Below are 22342 nucleotides of genomic sequence, written 5' to 3'. Positions count from 1 at the left end.
TGGAGTTACATCAGCAAATGTATGTTTTTTTTACCAAGTGGAAATTGGGTTGTGTCCAGCTTTGTGTGAAGAAGTAAGTACACCCCATGAAATATGTCTCTTTTTCTAAAATATGTGGACATATCAGTATAGATAAACGTTATGCAGTAGAACAAACAAACAATGAAAAATTTACTTTGCAATTATTTATTTAAAAAATGAACTGAGATTAACTAACATTTTTGTGTGTTGGAAAAGTGAGTACACCCCTGGCTTCAGTAATTGGTACTGCCCCACAGAAACAACTTTATGTAGGCGTTTCTTGTACCTGTCTGCCAGTTTCTTCCGGGAGGGCCTTTTGCCTGTTCCTCCATGCAGAATTCTTCTAACTGTGCAATGTTTGAGGGGTTTCTTGCATGCACAGCCCATTTCAAATACCCCCACAATGTTTCAGTGGGATTCAGATCTGGGCTAGGCTATTCCATAACCCTCCATTTCTTCCGTTTGCACCATTCTTTGGTGGATTTACTTGTATGTTTGGGCTCCTTATCCTGTTGGAAGATCCATGTCTTCAGCTTTAGCTTTTTTACAGATGGTCTCTTGAGGTTCTCCTCAAGAACTCTGGTATTAAAGAGAATTTGTAGTTGATACTATGATTGCCTTGCGAGGGATTGGCGACCTGTCCAGGTTGTATCCTGCCTTCTGCCCAATGTCAGCTGGGATAGTCTCCAGCACCCTCCTGTGACCCAGAAGGATAAGTGGTTTAGAAAATGTGTGTGTGTGTGTACTATGATTGCAAGTTGGCCAGGGCCTGAGGCAGCAAAGCAGCCCCAAACCATAACGTTTCCACCACCGTGCTTTACAGTTGGTATGAGGTTCTTCTGATCAAATGCTGTCTTTGGTTTTCACCAAACGTGGCTTCTGGTGCTGTTGCCAAACGACTCTATCTTTGACTTGCCTGTCCATATTACATTGTTCCAGAAGTCCTGGTCCTCCCTAGATATTCATTAGCAAATTTTAGCCCTGCTCTGATGTTCTTTTTAAACAGCAAATGCTTTCTCTTGGCACACCTTCCATGTAGGTCAGAATGGTGCCTTTGTGTCTTTTTCTAATGGTACATACATGCACTTTTACATGAAGAGTGGCAAGAGATACCTGCAGATCCTGTGATGAAATTTTGGGGTTCTTACACACTTCTTTTAGCATCTTACGCTATGCTCTCGGGTTAATTTTGCTGGGGCGGCCTGGCCTGGACAAGCTGGCAGTGGTTGTAAATCTTCTCCAGTTGCAGATGATCTTCCGGACAGTGGAAGGATTGATTTCCAATATTTTGGATGTCTTTTTAAAGCCCTTTCCAGACTCATAGGCATCTACAGCTTTCTTCCTGAAGGAGAGCAGTTTTGATCTAGGTATGATGATACCACACACTCCAAAAACAACGAGCAAGCCAGACCAGATGTCTTAGTTCCTCCAAGATATCCTCTAACAGTGTTCTAGTCATTCGCACTTGATCGGGTGCCCCTGATTTCAGTTCGACACTTTTGAAGTAGTGATATATGTTGGGGTGTACTTACTTTTTCCATGTAAGAAAACTGCATTACTGTTTATTTGTATAAAGGATGACAAAATGTTAATTTTAAGCATCTCTTGTTAAATTATATCACCTTTTTCTATCAGCACTTGATATCTGTATCTCCAAATGTGTTGAAAAAGTCTAGACTTTTCATGGAGTGTTCTTACTTTTTCACATGACTGTATATGTTTTATTCAGTGTTTTATTTCTCCATCCATCATGCAGTGAAACACTAAAGTCCTCTACAGTACAAATGATTATAATTTCTGTATCCGTAGATATTTAAAATGTTTTTTTTTTCTTAAAACCTGGTCCTTCCATGCACATGCATGTTCTGTTTTGTTAGCTGATTGATACTTAACAATAAGCCCTTATGCTAAGAGAACCGCTCCTTATCTAAGACACGGACTGGAGAATAAGAGAGTGAGGATGCCGTGGTCATTGTGCTCTGCAGTCCATGGGATAAATTAGCGAAGATAAGGCCTGGAGAGACCGCTCCCAGAGGCTATCATTGATCCTTAAGGGCAGGCTTTTAAGGAGCTTAGTAAAAGCTGGAAGCTAGAAGACATGCAGTAGACCACTGCAAATGGGCCGCATTGAAGAGCCCTTCCATCAACCTATATATGGGTCACAACCATCGGGGGTCTAATCCCATTCATGGTATTCATCCCTTTGTTAATTCAGGGGGGTTCAAATGGGTCCCAGCGGAGCATACATTTCATTAATACGGCAGAAGAATTGTTAAACAGAGAAAGAGATAATCGGAGAATGGTGGGGATTTTAAAGCGGAGATAAAATATTGTTCGAGCATATTTGTAGTAGTCTGCGGACGTCTGGCGAAGCATGCGTGCCTTGTGTGCGTTGCATATCAACAGTACAGCTGTGGGTTTATTCTTAGTAAAGGTTTTCTGTGAATTCAGTTTGGGAATGCAGTACACACAAAGCACAGGGGAGACAATTAGTAGCGGTCTGGTTCCAGACTCCGTGTGCTTCCCTGCCCCTCTCTTTCCTGGCTGTCGGATTGGCACTCCAGAGTCCAGTTTTAGTTACAGGTTCGTGGCATTGTTGAAAAATTAACGGTCAAAAGCCACAAAGGCTTGTCAGACAAGGCCACAAAAAAGTGGATCAAGACATGACAATTCACGTAAGGTAACGGGGGAACACAAAGTAGGGTGATGAACCCAGTCTTGGCGTGTCAGCGCTGTGGGCCAACGCCACAATGCCAAGAGATAGCAGGTTTAAATAATTCAAGTCTAACAGTGCATGGCTGGTCGAGTCAGACGAGACTGAATATGGGTAGCAGTGAATGAAAACTGGTAAGGAGGAGTTTGCACAAGCCTTTGCTTACCACTATTCCTACCTTTCTTTCCCTGGTATTCACGTTAGCATTCTTGCTCAGCCTCTTCCAGGAAGGCTGCGAATTAATGAAGTCTCCAGATCGAATCAGCATCACCGACTCTGTATTGCGACTGCTGAGAAACAGAGAGCAAGGACCCCCTGCTTATAGACTTTGGCCTCCTTCTAATACATGGTGACAGTATGTTTAACTTTCCCTCATTCAAGTGGGACGTAGGAGGGAAAGAAGGCTGTTTGTGTTCGGCCAACAATGGGAAAACCTTTCAATCTTCCTTCAATAGGTTAACGAGGTACCCAAAGGCGTCGTTAGGGTATGGCAGTGAAGACGACGATGAATCAGCAGAATGAAAGGAGGATGCAAAGACAAAGTCTGCTTGTGCCAGGGCTGAAATGGAGGAGATCCCAGAAAAATGTAAAGGATTACAGAGGAAATTGAGTAAATGGTTGTTTATAACATTAACCAGCAGTTCTATTCAGAAATTTTGGGGTTGTTTCTTCCCTGTTATTATGCTCATTATATATTGTCTTCTTGTGATACCATAGATCAGGGGTATTTAATTAAAATTCAATAAAGTCCAGTTAGAGAAAAGGTCCGGAACACCATAATGTCTAACTTGCATCATGATTCAGAGCCATATACTGTTTACTGACGTAGCCTAGTAGGTATATCAACATCTTATACAGTCAACAACTGAATGTCAAATCACATAAAATACAATTCAGTCATATTTCAACAACGTTTATTATCAGTTTTCTCTTTTTTTAGAGTGAAATAACTTCCCTCTGACTCACTTTCTTCTCCGACTGCTGTTTCTCGCTTCGTCCCTCCCCTGTGTGTTCGTCACTCACTTGAGTCTTGGTGCTCATTGTAATGCACAGATCTGATTGGCTGAGTAGCGTCATGTGTGATATTTACATGCGATTGGTCTGTGAGTTTCCCGGGCCGCTAAATCAGTACCGCAAAAGCTAGAAAAGTTACGCCGATTAAAATAGGACCACCCCATCAAAATTAAATAATTCTCGGTTATCGGTTATAGGTCTAGGTCCAGACTCGGACAGCGCTCCACCTATTAGTGACCTCTGCCACAGATGTTCTGAAGTTGACTCTGCTGTGAAATACCCTGTGGCTTTATGTGGACTTGGACTGTCCAGTCAAGCTGGAGCATTGTGTGTTTTGCTTTTCATCTGAATAGCTGTTAGGTATCTTGGGCTTTTCCTAGACTGGCAATCATATTGTTTTGTAATTGCTCAAACCCGATAGTTTCTTGTGGTCTGAATTGTGGTTTGAATAGCATATATATGTGATTAAACCAGAACTTCTCAGTTTTAATTTGGATTGTATTCATGTTTTGACATATTCCATTAAAAATGACAAATATTCTCTACTAATCAAAGATAATCATATTGAGCAAGACTTAGTAAATGTGAGTCCAGACATACAATTAAGCTGACGTGTCCAGATCTGGTCTTAGAAGCCTGCAGCACTGCAAAGTTGAGTATTTTCTATGGAACACACCTCAAACTCACCCTGCATGACTTAAATCAGGTGTTTTAGATGCAGTGCTGTGGAGCTGAGCTGAGATATATTAAATCTTCCATCTAAATCGAACCATCCTTACCTGAAGAGGAAGAATGTGACACAAGACATGATCAAACTTTATCCAGGCTTGTGAATGTTTATGTGAATAAACAGATCTTTAGTTTTTTTCCTGATAGAACACTTTGTAAAGAACTATTTTAAAGAATTCTAACTCAGAAGTGGTTCTAGTCTAAGGATGATGTTTTATGGCTGGTAGCATCCATCCTCCACTGATATCTATTTATAGCTCAGGCCAGGTTGGCAATGCTTCACTTTCCCCTTTGAAGAGACTGCTATTACTTCATCAAGCTTAAAGCCCATCTGTGCCCAGAATCTTCCTAAAAACGAACCAACCTTTACAATTAGAGTATCCCCCAGTGACAAAGTTATCTTGCCAGTGTAAAGTGCACATTCTCCAAAAGTACAGGTTCCAGGAAATTAATGAGATTTTAATCTGTCAAATTGGACGGAGCGGAAATGAAAGTGTGGGTTTTTTCTCGTTCGTTTTGCACTTCTTGATTTGATATTTGAAAAGTCCCTCGAGAATAAAATAAGGAGTTGTCATTAAGGTGGCCATGATAAGATTCTGTCTGATATTGAAGGAGAGCCATCCATCTCAAAATGGCAACAAAATGGAAGAAGATTGTTCATCTACTTCTGATCCTCAAATCTGAAAATGGATTCATCTAATATTATTAATATAAATGCTTCGTTCCTATTGTCATAATGGTTTTTCGGGCTATTATTAGTCAGATATGAGCATGCTGATTGAGTACAGAGATTTAAAGGCAGATGAAAAATAAATGATGACATTAGCGAGGGAAAACTTTGGCACAAATGTGCTAGTGGCGTGTAACGTAATGTCACTGATGGATCCGAATTAACAGAGGGGATGTTTTCTTGTGGATGCATGGACAAACAAAATGCATTGCTAGCAAGCCAACTGGAAAGCTCATGTTTTGTTAAAGTTTGCTCAAAAAGGAATATTTTGTCTGAGTACTAAAGTGTTTTTTCCAGTACTTTGCAGAAGTCAGACACCACTAATCATTTATCTTATCTCCAGTCAAAACAACCATTATGTTATTTACTTTTCAGGAGATGTTAGATATAAAATGATCCACTTGCACAGAGAAAAGAAATGTCAAAGTAAAAACACAGTAGTTTCTAAAACTGGTGCTAAAAAATTATCAAAAGATAGAAGGAAGGATAAAATAGGGCTCCTCACAACTGTGCAAGACCTGGAAGAAAACCAAAACTGTCACCGTCAGATAAACAGTGCTTATCTTTGATAGAGAGAAGAAAAACAAGCTCCACTTTTTCTTAAGATCTGAAAAAAATCCCCAGGTCTTTCTGTCTATCCTTCCACTGTGAGATGACAACTCAGTGTTATGGGTCTGAAAGGATGTGTAACTGTCAAGAAGCCTCACTGAGAAATGGAAACAGGCAACATAAAAGACAATTTGCAGGCCAAACAAAGAGGATTCTGGTGTTCACAGAACAAAAACTAGCCACCACTGAGCCTCGATCTCAACATCAGAATGTGTCTGGGATTATTTGGATTGTGAGAAGCAGAAAATCCAACCAACTTCTAAGACTGAACTTTGTAGGTGTGGAAAATTGTCCCTGGAGATGTCTTTGAAAAAATGAAAGCAAGTCTTCTGGAAGCTGTAGTAAAGACAAAGAGTGGACACACTAAATACTTATATGTGATATTTTGACATGATAGACTAAATGTCCAAAAACCTGTAGGCAATTACTCTTATAACTTTCTTCTAAAATCAAGAGTAACGAGTTTCTGCTGTGCTGCATTCAGCCATAAGAGCATTAGTTGCATGATCAGGTCTGGATCACAAACGCCACTCATACTCCATGGAGCTCCATCACTCCAGAAAACACAGTTCCACTGCACAACCAAATGCTTGGCATTGGGCCTGGTGACCTTAGGCTCCAGAGCATCCCATTCTATTGGCGTTGCTTTACTATGGAGATTATCCAAGCTGTGTGAGCACAGTTGATCACCTCTGTCAGCAATGGGTGCACTTTAAAGTAGCCGAATCCACTAATTAGAAGAATCTACATAGTTTTAGACGTGTAGAGTATTTATTTGTTGAGGCTTCTGTGCAGTTTTTTTGTTAAATGTGTTTTCTGCTTTTTTTCCCTGATGCTGAAAAATGAGAAACTTGTATTTCATGACTGTTTTGACTGGAAATTTAATAGGATTAAGTGTGGTCTTTTACACAGTACCATATATGGCCTACAATTGTACCAGGATATCTTACAGTATCCAATATTGGTAGATGCAACCTTACCTTAGAATTGGGGTCACTGCAAAAATAGAAGCCTGGCGTCAGTCCCTAAGATGTGTGCGATGATGAATTAGTAGTTCTGGGTCAGTGTCACAGTGGTCTGGGTGAAGGAGACAAGGAAATGGAGTCATTATAGGAAAGTCCCACGACTCTGTCTGTCTGGCAGTGTGTGTGTGCATGTCTGTGAGCGCATGCGTGAGTGACGATGTGTACATTTAGGTTATGTTTGAGAAGTCATCCGAACAACAGCTTGGATATGTTACAACATATCCTCTAATCCCCCCCATAGAAAGCCTGCACAATCAATAGACTTTTAATCTTTAATTTTCTTACAGAAATGTGTAATTTTCACCGCCAGGCAACAAAATGATCAGATATTGCATCGCACGAGGCATGGAAACGCTTTCAGCCGAGGATATAAGCACACATCTCATTTAGAGTCTGTGGCCACATTGACAAAGCACATAACTTTAACGAGGGGATCTATATCCCACAAAACAACGACGGAATATTAATTTGCGCCCAACCAGACTATGACAGCTATGGGAGACCATTAAGCCATTTCTTTCTAATATTTCTCTTCTGCTTCTGCCTCAGCCTTAAATCACTTCTACCTCCTCGGCTAACAGAGGGACTCCTTAAAGCCACCTGTGAAAATGTGAGGGTGCCTAAGTAGCGGTGTTTTCAAAGCCATAATGGTAGTGGGCAGCTCGCTTCTGAAGAGTGAAATAGTAGGCTAGAGAAAGCACTCCGGAGAGAGAGGATCGGCGAGGATAAGAGAGGGAGAAGGAAGAGGGTAGATCGAAAAAGGAACACGTGCGAAAGGGGCCAGGCAGAAGACAGCTAAGCTAGGATTAGCCTCCTGACATGTGCAAGCAGGTGATAAAGTGGCATGGACGAGCACGGATGCCTGGAGTTTTTCCCCCGAAGACCGAGAGCCTTGCGGTAACGTCAGGGAAGAAATCAAACTAAATCAAATGCGGCTATACGAACGTGTTAATGATATCAACGTCTAGCCCCGGTACCCTGTGACACTCAACAGAGGCCCACAGACATGCTCTAACGCATCCACACACCTGCATAAACATGAGCACTCACACAGATCCAGAGAAAAGGTCATGTTCCCAAAAATATCCGCCTCAACAATGATTTATCCGTCCAAGAAACATTACCCCGGTGAGATAATGAGTCAGAGTAATTGGGAATAATTTGAGAGAGTTGTGTAATATTCATCCTGCAGTAGAAAGCATGAGTCATAATAAATGACTCGCCATTTTCTGACATCCTCATCGTCTATTCTCTTTGGTCCACATCTGTCTCATCACAGTTTTGCTTGGCACATTTTGCTGAGTAAAACCAACAGGAGGTCTTGATCTGGAGGAAAACTGACAGCCAGCAGATATGTTGCTTCTCCTCATTAAAAATACTTTTTTAGACCCGCTGCAAACTCCTGTTTACATCTCTCTGGGTGCGCTAGTTAAACCCATATAGACCTGTTAATGAGTGCTGGTGCAAAGCAAAAATCCCAACCTTTCAAGTTGGTCATGAGTTTTGTTAAATTGGCTATTTATTAGGGTGGAAGAAAGAAAGGACATAAAGAGTTTCCTTCCAAAATGCTGTATATCCATTTGTAATGATTTTAGATGTAACATGTTTTTTGCTCTGTGTGTATTAATCATTACACAGCATTAAATTTGCTTATGCAGTGGGGTCCAAAACTCTTAGACCGCTAGTGAAAATGCTTCTATTTTGCAGTCTACAGTCGTTTAATACAAAGTTTTTCATTACAAATTACATTGTTAGCATAACAATTTCAGTGAAAAGTAGAATCTCTGAAATATTTTTACAAATTTCTTAGTGTTTGTCCCCCAGTTGCCTTAATGATATTGTGCACTTCAGCTTGCACAGACTCTGATCACTAACAGTGACAAAGGCCTCTGATGAGTACATTAAATCCACCTGAGAGTCGTCTGAACGAGAGCTGCAATAGAAAAACGAACAGAGGCATTTTACATGGTTAATGTCACAAATTTGCCTAAATTTGAATAGCAACTTGTCCAGGGTGTGTCCTGCCTTCCGCCCTGTGACTGCTTGGATGGGCTCCAGCATCCCCCTGCAACCCAGAAGGATAAGCGGTTTAGAAAATGTGTGCTTAGTTATATATATATATATATATATATATATTAAAAATTCTAAAATTTTCTGTTCTTTCTTTCCAGGTTTAAATGTAAACAAACCCAGATTCTCAATGTGGTCTCAGCCTTTTGGACCCCACTGTATTTGTAAAGTCGACAAAAATGTATATACGTAGATCCCTTCATATATAAATTGCATCAGATTAAACGATGCTCAGTTGTTTAGTTGCCAGTTGGTTCTTATGACAACTTTAAACACGTGTTGTTTTACTTTTATATGTATATATTTATTAGAGATGCATATGGGAATTGTGAGCAGATACCAATAGCTAATATTTTTTATGTGCTTTTTTTATCTGCTGATGGTAATATATAAATATTTATTAAAATGTATAAATTGGAACTAGATCTACCTGGATTAGTATTACAGAGAAATTAAAAACTTGCTTGTAGAGGGTTACAGATATCTCAGCATCACCTAAACATTCTGCTCTATTGGATTCCAGTTAACATGTCATCAAATATTGGTTTGCATATCATGGAAATCTTAATGTCTGTTGGTTTTAAGTTACATTTTAATGTAAGCAAATGTCTGTCAGTACTGATATGGTTCTGATATCATTGTGCATCCTTAATATTTATATTCATATAGTTTCTTTGGCAGACTTTTTTGTGAAAAAAATGTACAAAAATGATTTGAAGGCTTTTCTATCAAATCTCTATACAGCTTCAGTGTACGCAGCTACAGTCGACCAAGGTTTTATTTTATCATCACAAAAAAGAAAAAAAGTGTTTTTAATTTAGAAATAAAAGCTGTTTAGATATCAAAGAACAGTCAGATGTTTTATGCACTGCCTGTTAACAGTTTGGGGACAAAAAGAAATGTTTTTAATAAATGAACATGCTCTTGTGTGGCAAGCTTTCCGCATCGAGTGTCACATAAATGATGACGGAAGTTAGCTGTGAGCTGTGTACCAGAGGAAGCACACAAAATACTCCTGCGGCATTGGTTACTCACGTTACCCTGTGCCGCGTGGCTTTTGGTATAAAGCAAGAGTGCATTGGCCTCATTTGTGCAGTTGATATTTAATGTTTAATGAGACAGAATGTGCAGTAGACTGACTGAAGTCGAACTAAGCTGGATGCCACGACACCGGCCTGTTCTTGATTAATGTCAGTGAAGTATTTAACACACATATTCAAAGATTTTGCCCACATGCCATACATGGGGCATCAGTATGGATTCCCAAACTCATCTCAGTGTTCTCTTTACTTTGTTGGGTATTTAAAAACAGCATGTGTGGTTTGGGACAAAAAGAAAGAAAGAGGTTGTTTTTTTAAGTAATGTTGAAATGTGAGCTTTTTTACTGAGTGAACAGCATCGAACCAAAAAAAAAAGGTTCAAACAAAAGCTCTTTCTTTACACATAACAACATAAAATACTTCATAAATTGCTAAATTATGACAAGATATACCTGAGTGACTGTCAGAAGCATTTTTGCAATTATTTTGCAAAGATTTTATTTAATTATTTAATTTTATTTATTTTAATTATACGTGTATGAAGGTGTTTAATTGTTTATAGTTATTTATATTGATCTCTGAATTTGTTATGTGTATATTGCAAGTTTTATTGTGTAAGAATTTATTAAATATACATCAGTGGGAGTCATGATCTCAGTTCAAAGCCAAAAAATGCGTTTCCCATTAAATCAAGAATCACAAACATTTACATGTGATTTGAATATTAAATCACTGCAGATATATTCAGTTATTAAACATATTTAATGGGTTAGTGTAAAAATGTGCTCTGAGGTTCCATCTCAAGCACAGGTGACAATTTCTGGCTCAAAATATGTTTTATTCGTATTAAAAAATACTTTTTGCACGACATTGTTTACAGACATATTGCACATTTACAAGAACATATCTCTTTGAGTCATATGGATTATGTCAGTATCTCTTTGATGTTGACAGTGTATTATAAGCCATATGCAGCCTAACTCTAGAATGATCTCATGTCTGGCACTCGACACTGTCTCTCTTATCTTACAAAGACCTACTGTTAGAGAAGTCTTGGTATATAAAGGCATTGCTGGATCCACTGAAACACACCACCGCTGCACAGAGCTGCAGTCAAAGGCTACAGTTGGTGGTGGTTCATTTATTCCAAAGTGCTGGGTTTTCACTTATTCCATAGTGAGAACATCTTGCCCTGCAGTTAAGGTCGTTTCTGTAGATGGATTCCATAGATACCCCTGTAAACACATCACACCAGAAGTTCAGTAACCCTTAGAAGACAGCTGTTTGGTGATAACAAAGAGTTTAGCAGGGTCAATTTCCACACAGATGAGTGTATTAGAAAATGTTTAATGATTCAAAAATAAATAGACTTCAGCTCCCGAGTGGCACAACAGTCTAAGCATTGGCCCTACCATCAGGAGGTCATGAGTTCCATCCCTGGTGATGTTACAGCCATCCGTGGCCGGGAGTCCAGCAGAGCACAGCAATTCAGAAACAATTTCTGGCGCACGCCAGTAGACAGAGCTTAACAACATGTCGGTGGTGTAAAAATGCTCATGGCAGAATCTGTAATGGCAGCATTTGGTGAGAAAAACACGCTAATGGAGCCGCTAACCTGAACAGTTGAGCTGGTTCTTTCAGTCATCACTCGTCTGCCGCTGTGTGGTCACTTACAGTCTGAGATAATGTTAGAGAGAGAGCAGAAAGAACCGCTGGACTCTTAGTGTAATGATAGCCTTTAGCCTCGATTTAGCTTTTAGCATAGCAGCCCGCTAGCTGGGCCTCTGCGTCCACTAGCAATCGGTCAGCTGTATCACTCAGCAGCGGGTCAACCAAGCCAGAAAAAACACTGAAAGTCGCTGATACTGACAGCGTGAACGACGGTGATATTTACTGAACTGAGGCTCAGAGATGCAGCATGAGTGAACAAGACGCATGTATGACACTAATGACTCGAGACACCTGGATGTGAAACAACATTCAGCTCCGTTTTTGAGCCAGAGAGGCTGCTGTGTGCTGATATGTAAACACCACAGATTTATCTGTTTATATGGTTCTTATTACTAATTATATAACAGCAAATTGCTGCTGTCAGAACAAAACTTCATACTTACAAAATATATATAATATAGCTTTACAGGAGAAGGAAAAAAACATACTTTACTTTTAATGTAAGTCAATGGAACCAGACTTTTTTTCCAGGCCATTTTGGGTCATTTCCTTTGGTCCATTTATCATGAAATTAACACACAATTTAAAGGGCAACAGGGATTTTTGAGTTATGTCAAAAATGGAGATATGAGGTTTTGTCTATGAATATTTTTTATTATTCATAATAAATAAATATACCAACAAATAAATGCCATCCAGCCAAGCTGAGAATGTCAGGACTTAGAGGTGAGTTAGGTTAGATAGAGTTAGTATTGGTATCGGTACTCAGTATCGACCGATACTCAAGGATCAGGTATCGGTATCAGAAGGAAAAAAGTGGTATCAGTGCATCCCTAATTCTAAACTTTCACTCCATACCATGTGTCTGTAAGCAAAAGGGAATATTGGATTTGTCGTGCGCACAGTCTCGTTTTACGGAAAGATTAAACACTTTACATTTTTGCTATGTTTTTGTCTTTTGTTTAGTAATGTCATTATAATTGAATAGAATAGCAAACTGAAAGCAAAGCTCTTGACATATCAGGCTAAATCATTTACATAAAAACGAGCTATAAGGCCTTCGCCTGCTTTGTTGCCGATGTCTTTAGAAACAGAAGTGCAAAGCCGTGCATCTTAAGTGTTAAGGCGAAGGATGCAGAATATGCTGCCTGTCTCCTGGGGGAGCGCGCTGGGCTTTGTCTCTTTCTGTCCCATTTTCCTCCTGACCGTGCTTTGGTACAAAAAGAGAGAAAAGCCACAGCACGAGACGGGGACATGTGGGTGCGTGCCTGTGAAAGCTGTAAGTCCCCCCCCCCAACCCCGCCTCCAGCGGCTTTAATCAAATCACTGACCCGAGGTTCACCAGACATATTTCAAGACCGTAAAGCAGTGTTAGAGGTGTTTTGCCCTGAGCATCTTTGAAAATCCAGCTGTCCAGAAGCTACAGATAGGCATAAATTTTATGGCTAAAAGACAGTCTAAACGGTTGGTGGGGTGAGGCATTCAGAGACTGGGAAACATATGGTGTAAGGCTACAGCTGGAGAGATCGCTTTGTTCCAGAATAAACTCAGCATGTACGCAAGAGGGCCAGCACCAAGGACAGCGGCACATTTCCTCCGAAATCCCAGCTAGACGCTGAAAGTTAAAACAAGCAATGCAGCAATAAAACAAAGCCCATCCTATTCATCTGACAAGCCCACACAAACTCCGTTTCAGATTTATTGCCTTGGATGCCCACTAGTACCAAATCTACTGACCGCATTTGCCAGGGATATTGATAGGAGAGGCTGGGAGAGTCAGTATACTGGACACTAATTTGCAGGTATGACTTACAGAAACTCATTACTCCATTCAAAATAAGCCTTACCCCCTAAACGAATCACATACTATATACTATGAATTCTAAATTGCATGGTTTCAATAATTGAAGGCATTTTTCATGTTTAGTTTAAGTGTTTGCATCTCTGGATTGTTCTGCTAATGCAGCTCTTTGATGCATTAGCCTCGAGAGAGGAACAAACAGGGAATAAGAGAGAGACAGTGAGGGAGGGAAAGAGGGAGAGAGCGAGCTGCTGTAATTAATGTGCCAGGATTACAAGTGAGGGTTTTTTTGCTTTACTTTTTCTTTCACGTACTCAGGTTTATGCCAGTAAGTGTTGTGCAACAAGCTTCTGAGTGCATGTTTATTCTTCACCTTCCATTAATTCATTAAACATTCAATCAGACAGAACATTCAGATACACACATAAGTACGGTCACATTGTTCAAAATGGACAGTTAATCTTATCGAGGTGGGTAGAGTTAAATTCTATATTTTAGGGTTTTTTTTAGACGTTTAGTATTTATATTTGTTTAGATATGTTATTTAGACATGTTGGTCCCAGGAAATCTACTCTGTAATTCTAATAGCCTCATCAACCGGCTGGAAGTGCACCATTTCTCATCACATCACAGCTCCATGAATCCACATTTGCTGTTGAGTCTTCTAGAGGGTCTGGGCCTCGACAAGCCTATGCTTGTTGCTAAATCAGGAGAGGACATTCTGCTGTGCAGCAGCGGGGTCGAACTGTTCCTCTGCTTTGGCCATCTGTATTTGCAAATAATCTACGTTTTCATCACTCTGTGAGCTGTCTGCATTTGCTGTGAAGTATTTGAGAAACTGCGATCTAAGGCTGTGTTTACATGGCAGGTAAAAGTGGGTCAAATCTGATTTTCTCACCCAATCCGATTTTTTGGTTTGGCTGTTCACATTGTCTTTTAAATGTGATCTGTATGAGACATCAGTCTGAACAGATCAGCTCCTAAACTGACCCGCATACGCAAAAGAACAGAGCGTCACGCTGCTTCATGGCTCATCCAGAGGTAAACAATCACGACTGCCAACGAGCGCCAGTCGCTCCCGGAGGATCAGCTTCATCTTCACCAGCATCACAGGAGCCATCATGAAGCTTCACTGACTGACAGCTGGGCTCATCACCCAGAATGTGTTCAGCTCGCCGTAAAAAGGGCGCGGTCACTTCTTTGGTTCGCGTATTCTTTAGGCTTTTAACTGTTCTTTGACGCTGCAGCCTCGTTCTCCTACAACCACGTTCGGACATTTCTTTCAAAATCTCTTCAAACAGGGAGCCGTTTGGATATGTCTCTAATAATTTTTAGTACAGAAACATCAGCCTAAATGTTTGAGTCTCAGCAGTGTGAAATTATGATGAATGCAGCGTTGGATTGACGTAAAAGCTGCATGAATTCCGATCTGGCTGTTCAGACTGAGTCGCACTGCTGCGTATCGGATACGTATAGGATTTCAGTACCACATATAAAAGCCTCTCAAATCAGAACTGAAAACATCAGAGTCAGTGTGTTTATCTGTTCACACTGACACACAGACACACATCTGTGTCACACATTAAGAAAAAGATTAAATTTGGGCCACTTTTACCTGCTGAGTGAACAAAGCCTAACAGTAGTAACCTGCTACATTTACTCGTATGAGTCATTTTAATGCAGGATACTTTATACTCCTACTCAAACATATTTGTAAGGAAAAAAAATTACACTGTTACATTTGTCTATATTTGTTACATTATAAAAATCTTTTTGATTCAGTATACATGTCATGCATTTAGTTCTCCCAGAGATTCTTCATCCTGATTGGTGCCATCATAATGAGGTCACATTTCACTCTGTTTTGCTAATCAAATGCAGCCAGTCACATACATATGGTGTACTAGCAGCTGGGGTAACCCCACACTGTGAAAATGATGCACTGATTCCAGCCAGGGGAGAAGCTTGCCTGTTCAGTTAGGGAGTGCAGGCTACAGAAATAGGAAAAAGCCAGACTATCCAAAGACATACAGTTTTAAATGTTTGCTATCTACTTTCTACCGGATTGCATTCACTTGACATTTACCCAGCTCAAAAGTTAGCAAGCCAGGTTGCTCTTAGCTAACCTGGCAACATGTCTGGGTCACCCTGCTGTACCCCTTTATAAAATAAATCACTGTCCACCACAGAACTCCATCACTCCTGTTCTGTCGTTATCTGGATATTATTGTGTCAGTCATGTTCTGATGGCACTTGATTTCATGCTATGTGATTGCATGGAAATGGACGTTTTAGCTGTTTGGAATGGGGAATAGGATGTGTTAACCGCTGCTGTCCTTTCTTTCAAAACAGAGATGTTCTCGAGGCTTGTCTGTGTAGTGGGTCATGGGTGTGTGGAACCCATGGCAGCCATTGAAGCGCTGATTTAAAGCAGAGACATTATAAAGGAGGAGGCCGGTCATTGGTTGGAAAATAAATGGGAAAGCTCATAACGCTGAACATGGAGTCTGTTTACGAGGAAAGTCCCGACCTTCAACATAAACAACAAAACGGCTTTCTAGTTAAGCTGCAAGCGGGAACAGCCCCTCTCAGTTGTGAGATCTGCACAAGCAGAACAACCCAGAAGAACATATTTTTTGTGCTTATTAGAGTCAAACGCTACAAACCATTTCTACGATTTTTGTTGGATTTTATAAGTGATTTCAAATATGTTTTTGAAATGGTAATTTAGCCTTCAGTTTTGAGGTTTTTAGTATCTCTCCATTCAAAGAGATCAAGGTCTGGTCTTGTATGAGTGGAAATAGCTGCCTGTCAGTGTTGCCACGATGGCCATCAAGTGGACATACTTTCCTATAAGGACTTTAAATAAAGTCCACCACCTAAAATGAAGACCACAGTGGCTGGAATGGGACGATTCTGTGAAGAGAGATCACATCTGAGTGGCTTCAAATTTATATGCTTTTCAAGCTACCAAAATTATTGACCTCATCAGTATTTAAATTCCAAGGAACAGGATGAGCTTTGCTCCTCTGAAAGAGACTTGAGCTCCCTTGAAAGCAATCATGTCTTAATTTTAGGGGTTTGAAAATTGGAGATACTAAAAATGTTTATGATACTAAAACATTGACCATTCTCTGATTTATAACTGCTCTGGTTCCTTAATAAGGCACAAGTGTAGCTTGTTGAACACAAAGGTTTATTCAGTAATACATAAAAAATATGATGAAAAATGATTTTGTTTGTTTATGTTCAGTTTTTATGTGTGTAAAGGCAGGGATACATTAGCTCTCCTCACCCTGCCATTTGTATTTGTTAGTTGGTACATTGTAATGTTTATAAATACTCAGTGGTCAGTCATATTCTTAAGATTTGATTGTTGGCTTTAAATTGAATTGAACTGAAACTTACTGCTTAAGTGGTCGTTCCACTAGATATTTCCCTACTTTTGTAATTATTTGACTACTTTTACCTCTACTTGAGTGATTATTATTTTAAAGTAACAATGCATTTTCCTGAGTGTAATTCTAGCTACTCGGTCACTGCTGAGTCTGACTGAGAGAGAAAACTAGTTTGGCAGTTTATTTGCAGAGGAAAGCAATTTTGTTGTTATACATTGTTGTAAAGTTTTCCAAAGTTGAACTTTCCATTAAAATATTTAAATGCAATTTCTATATCATCTTAGCCTAATCTTCTCAACTGGATTTGAGGAGAAATTTTAAACAGCAAGTCTGATACCTTGATTATTATTCCGAAGCTCATTTCCTCTCAGTGTTTTTCCAGTTGTTCAGTCATTGTTACACGAGGAAGCGTTTGAGCTGGAGTGTGTGTTAACGAAACGCTGTTTGCTTTGTGTTTACCTATATTCTTTTGTATTTCTCAGGCTTGAGAGAATGTGACCTGAGGCGGAATTTGTTGTTAGTCTTTGGATCTGGCCCACTTTCAGGGAGCTGCTAGTTTTTCAGTGTAACATACTTTGATGTTTTTAATAAAGGGAAGGCGCTACGATCCACGTTGAGCCTACTGCCTCTCTGTACTCTGCCACCCTGTAAACACATTGTTGGAAGTGGAGGCCAACTTAATTCTGTTTCTCTCACACACACACACACACACACACACACACACACACACACACACACACACACACACACGTATTGTCAGTAGAATTTCAATCTATGCTGAATCTTGCAGCGAGAAAGTGGTGTTCGACCTTGAAGTACCTTGGATAGAATTTCACGTCAATTAAGATACAGGTTATTGGAAAATGTACTCTCTCTGAGTGATTGTAAAACAAACAAGATGCTTCTGGGTGAGAAATGGTCTAACTGCTGTTGCACACCAGTGTTGGACAAAATAACTTGAATAAGTAGTCATGGCTGAATACTGAATACACTGTCCTAAATGTATTTAGTAATGTACTCCGTTACAATACAAAAAAGGTAACATATTCTGAAAAATATAGAATACATTTAGAACATACACTGATCAGCCATAACATTATGACCACCTCCTCGTTTCTACACTCATTGTCCATTTTATCAGCTCCACTTACTATATAGGTGCACTTTGTAGTTCTACAGTTACAGACTGTAGTCCATCTGTTTCTCTGATACTTTGTTAGCCCCCTTTTACCCTGTTCTTCAGTGGTCAGGACCCCCATGGACCCTCACAGAGCAGGTACTATTTGGGTGGTGGATCGTTCTCAGCACTGCAGTAACACTGACGTGGTGGTGGTGTGTTAGCGTGTGTTGTGCTGGTCTGAGTGGATCAGACACAGCAGTGGTGCTGGAGTTTTTACTTAACTCACACAGTTTCTCGCTGTAACTGGTGGGCAGTTTTCTTCTTGTAGTTCTTCTGTCAATATTTTCACAGAAAATTTGCTTAGATATTGTTTTAATTAATTTCCAAAATTCCTAACTTTTTTCTTTTCTCTGTCATTACCTCCTTCAGTCCACTGCTTGCTCCCACAATCCCCAGAGGAGTCCAGTACAACTCTGATGCTAAACTCATCACTCATAAACATGTCCAGTACTAAGGAGACTATAAGTTTTATTAACTTTTCAAAAGAGCTCAGTAATGCTGAGATTACTAAGTGGCTCATTGCATTGATTTATCCGTCTACTCAGGCTTTAGCAGGAACTCACTGCTTGTAACGAAGCCGTTAATTGAGGTTCTCTTAAGAGTTCGTCTGATAAGCATGCTTGCTCTGTAACATGCTGGTTATTATAGTTAATAAATAAGCATTGATGGTGTTTCTTTTGATTTTTTTTATTTAGTGGGTAAGTATTCTACAAGTATTGTCCTAAAAATGTAAAAAGTAACTGTATTCTCAGTCCTGCCTTTATAAAATGTATCTGAGAGGGCAAAGTCGAGTAGCCGGTGTCGGAGTGACAGAAAGCCAAAATCAAATCTGTTCTGTTTTGTTTGGGGCTGTAGCATTTTGGCTAAGCTAACAAAAGCTTAGTTAGCCGGCCAAATGTGCCACACAGCACAGCACACCTGTTTAGAGAATATAGAGAGCCAAAGTTGAGTGACTGGTGTTAGATTGAAAGCTGAAATGAAACGTGTTCTGTGGTGTGTGAAGCTCTCGCTGAGTCGCTATTGTGCTTAGTTTTTCCTGGCTCTGATTTTTCTGTTCTTTCTATCAGCGGCGCCGGTCGGAGAGCTTCCACAACACAAATCAGTGAGCTTGGAATGTATTTATTTGGCCATTCAGACACGGAATAGGAATTTGAAATGTTATAATTTTGAAACACCAACTTTATTTTTTCAAAATAATAGCTTGTCTTATTACCTTCATACCACCCAACCCTAATATCTACACCTTAACTGTAACCAATCATGAGCGTGTGTAAGCAATCACACACGATGCAATGTGGAACTTTTTGCAGACATAACTGAGACTGAATTGCTACTGGACTATGGACTGAAAGGTTATTGGTTTGATTTCACTTTGTGAAACTGACCCCATAGAGCTGTTGAGTACTGTTGTTATTGAGTAAGGAAATTACATGGACAGGTAAACCAAATGATACTAACATGATCATCAATACCATGAAAGCTAATTCTACCAGGTGGTATGATTTTATAGTAGGGTCATTCTACAGAAACGTCCACTTTTCTGTCTCTCCATAGGAGTCACTGGTGTTACTGATCGTCATTGGTGTTCCACATAATAAAGGAAACACCAGAGACATTTTAATGAAAATGCATTTTACAAAACGGCGGCTACAGAGCATCAAACCACATGTTGTCCATCATGGAATATCCACTAAAATATGGAATTTAATTAATTTGTATTCTATTTTTTCACAGTTACCTCAGAATAAAGTCGGTCACACCAGTGACTTCAGCTAAAAGCTTCATATGAAATCATGAGCTGAATGAGAAAATCTCTGATAACTGAAAGACACAGTGGACTCACCATGAGCTTTTCTTCATAGATCCTCAGAAAACAGGTAAAAGGAAGTCGAGTGATGTCATCAGTGTGCCTTTTATTTCAAAATAAGAGATTTTTTGTTACGCAGTAACACCAGTGACACGACTCCTGGGGACGACAACTTTCATTATATATTTTATAATATTTATTTGGCTTTTGTTTTCTTTATGTCATTTAATTTATATATTCCATAGTCGTGTAGAGATTATTGTAGTTAAAATTGCAACACATTTTTCTTCAAAATATGGCCTCACCCTTTAGACATGACTGTGAGGACGAGCTCTTCTGTGGTGCTTGGAATTCTATATAATTGATTCAAAAACCAATATTGCTAAATTGATGGCTGAAGAAGGTGTAATTGTTAAATTAAGTTATTGTTTTATTTGAAAATGTAAATAAATTGTAACCCTAACATGGTTTTTAAGTGTAATATTGTCATTGTTAGCACCGTTTGGTCAAACCAAGTGAAATATCCCTAAGGTGTGCTAGGGATGCTGAAACATTGTGCCTTTGTCCTCTGTGGCCCAGTCATGAATAAATACAAGATGAGCAAACGGTACAAATGGGCCCACTTTTACGGCTAAAATCAGCCCTGCGAAGGGACAAATCAGGTCCATGATACTGTATGAATGCTCAATTTCTTTCTAGTAATTTCCATTTTCTAAATTTGAAAGAGCCCCATGCATGAAATCATGTGAAATTCCTCCTGCGGCAATCTCAGCTAACTTCTCTATTTGTTTTTCACGCTAGCCGGCGCTTTTCAATAAAGCTGGATGTATACCTTCAGCTACGCTATAATTGAAAAGCATTTAGACTCTTAAATCACTATTGTCCCAAATCATTTCGCGCTGAATATGTGATGTTTTATTTTTAATTAGTATGCTAAGTCCGTTTTTAGACTTGTGGCTTATGTGACTGATAAAGAAATAATTCCAGGTCAATTAAACGAAGGGAATGAAATGCTTTGGGTCACGATGGAGCACACTGGGCAGCTTTCACTCATTACCAATGGCAAAGAGGATTATTCTGCGACTACCTTCCTGCCTCTCTGTTCTGTGGACGCCTCTCGTGGAATTTAATCACATATCGTTGCAGTGACTGTCAGTTCCATTGTCACTTCTTATTTCCAGTCCTGTTGAGAAATGTCCTTGGGTGCAGTAAATATAGAACAACGTTCCATCTGCAAACCTGTCTTAAGACAGAAGAGGAATCAATTTTGACATCTCACCTGCAGTGCAACAATGGTAATCTGTAATTAAAGGTGCGCTCTGTTCTTTTCATGTACTCGGTGTGAGCTGTGCTTATGTGTAAATAGAACAGCTCCTTCTCTGGAAATGTGCCTTTTTCCTGACTGTCTGAAGTGAGACGCATTTCTTTTCCATTTGACTTTGATGGTATTTAACATGTTGAAAGGTTGGCTGATGGATTGAAAATATTGAAGTATATTGATATATACTGAAGAATATTAGTGAAAGAGGTCACAGACTGCACTGTGTATGCATTGATACCACTTTTTTCCTTTCAATAGACACCTAATTCCCAAGTATCAGCCCCTAAAGAGCACTGATACTGATATTAACAGTGACTACTACTTACATACTGTGTATGTAGTAGTATCTATCTATCTATCTATCTATGTATCTATCTAGCTCTCTCTCTTTCTCTCTCTCTCTCTCTCCATATATATACTGCTGTCAGAACAAAGCCCTGTATCTCCACAGTGTGGTAACTTTACAGGAGAAGGAAAAACACACATTACTTTTAATGTAAGTCAATGGAACCAGACTTCCTTCAAGTAATTTTGAGTCATTTGTTTGGTCCATTTGTCATGAAATTTTCACACAATGTAATCAGGTATTTTATTATGCCAGAAACCTGAAAAACAACAAAAATATATATGTATGCATATATATATACATGTATATATAAATATCGCTGGTGTCAGAACAGAGCTTGTATCTCCAAAAAGGTAACATTACAGGACGAGGAAAAATGTTAAAATTTTGATACATCATAAATGGCAAATGGCCTTTTGAAATTATGGCAAAAAAAAATTAAAAACACCAAAAATGGAGATACAATACAAAATTTGAAAAAAAGCTATTATAACCTCTATTTATTTATTTATCTGTTTGTAAATTTTTTCTTTGTTCTTGTAATTCTCAGTTTTTTGCAATTTTGAATGGACAGCTAGTACAAGTCGTTTTCTTATACGACATGAAATAAACAAAAAAATAATATAAACAAAAGTGCAAGATCCATGTTACCTGCTGTGCATGCGCATTTGGCACACGTTATTATGGTTCATAATAGTAAACGTAAACACAAATTATGTAGACTATACTAAACATTTAACAAACTGAGCTTTACAAATTCATTAACAGTCAGATCTTGTGTTTCTATATAAGTGTGACTCTCACCTTCAGGCTGAAATCAGTGTGAGAGTGGATTTTCTAATGTGGCTCAATTGCTTCGAGGAAAAT

This window comes from Colossoma macropomum, unplaced genomic scaffold (assembly GCF_904425465.1).
Source record: "Colossoma macropomum unplaced genomic scaffold, Colossoma_macropomum, whole genome shotgun sequence".
NCBI classification, from domain to species: Eukaryota; Metazoa; Chordata; class Actinopteri; order Characiformes; family Serrasalmidae; genus Colossoma; species Colossoma macropomum.
The sequence above is the reverse complement of the archived record's forward strand: the minus strand, read 5'-3'. Positions refer to the sequence as shown.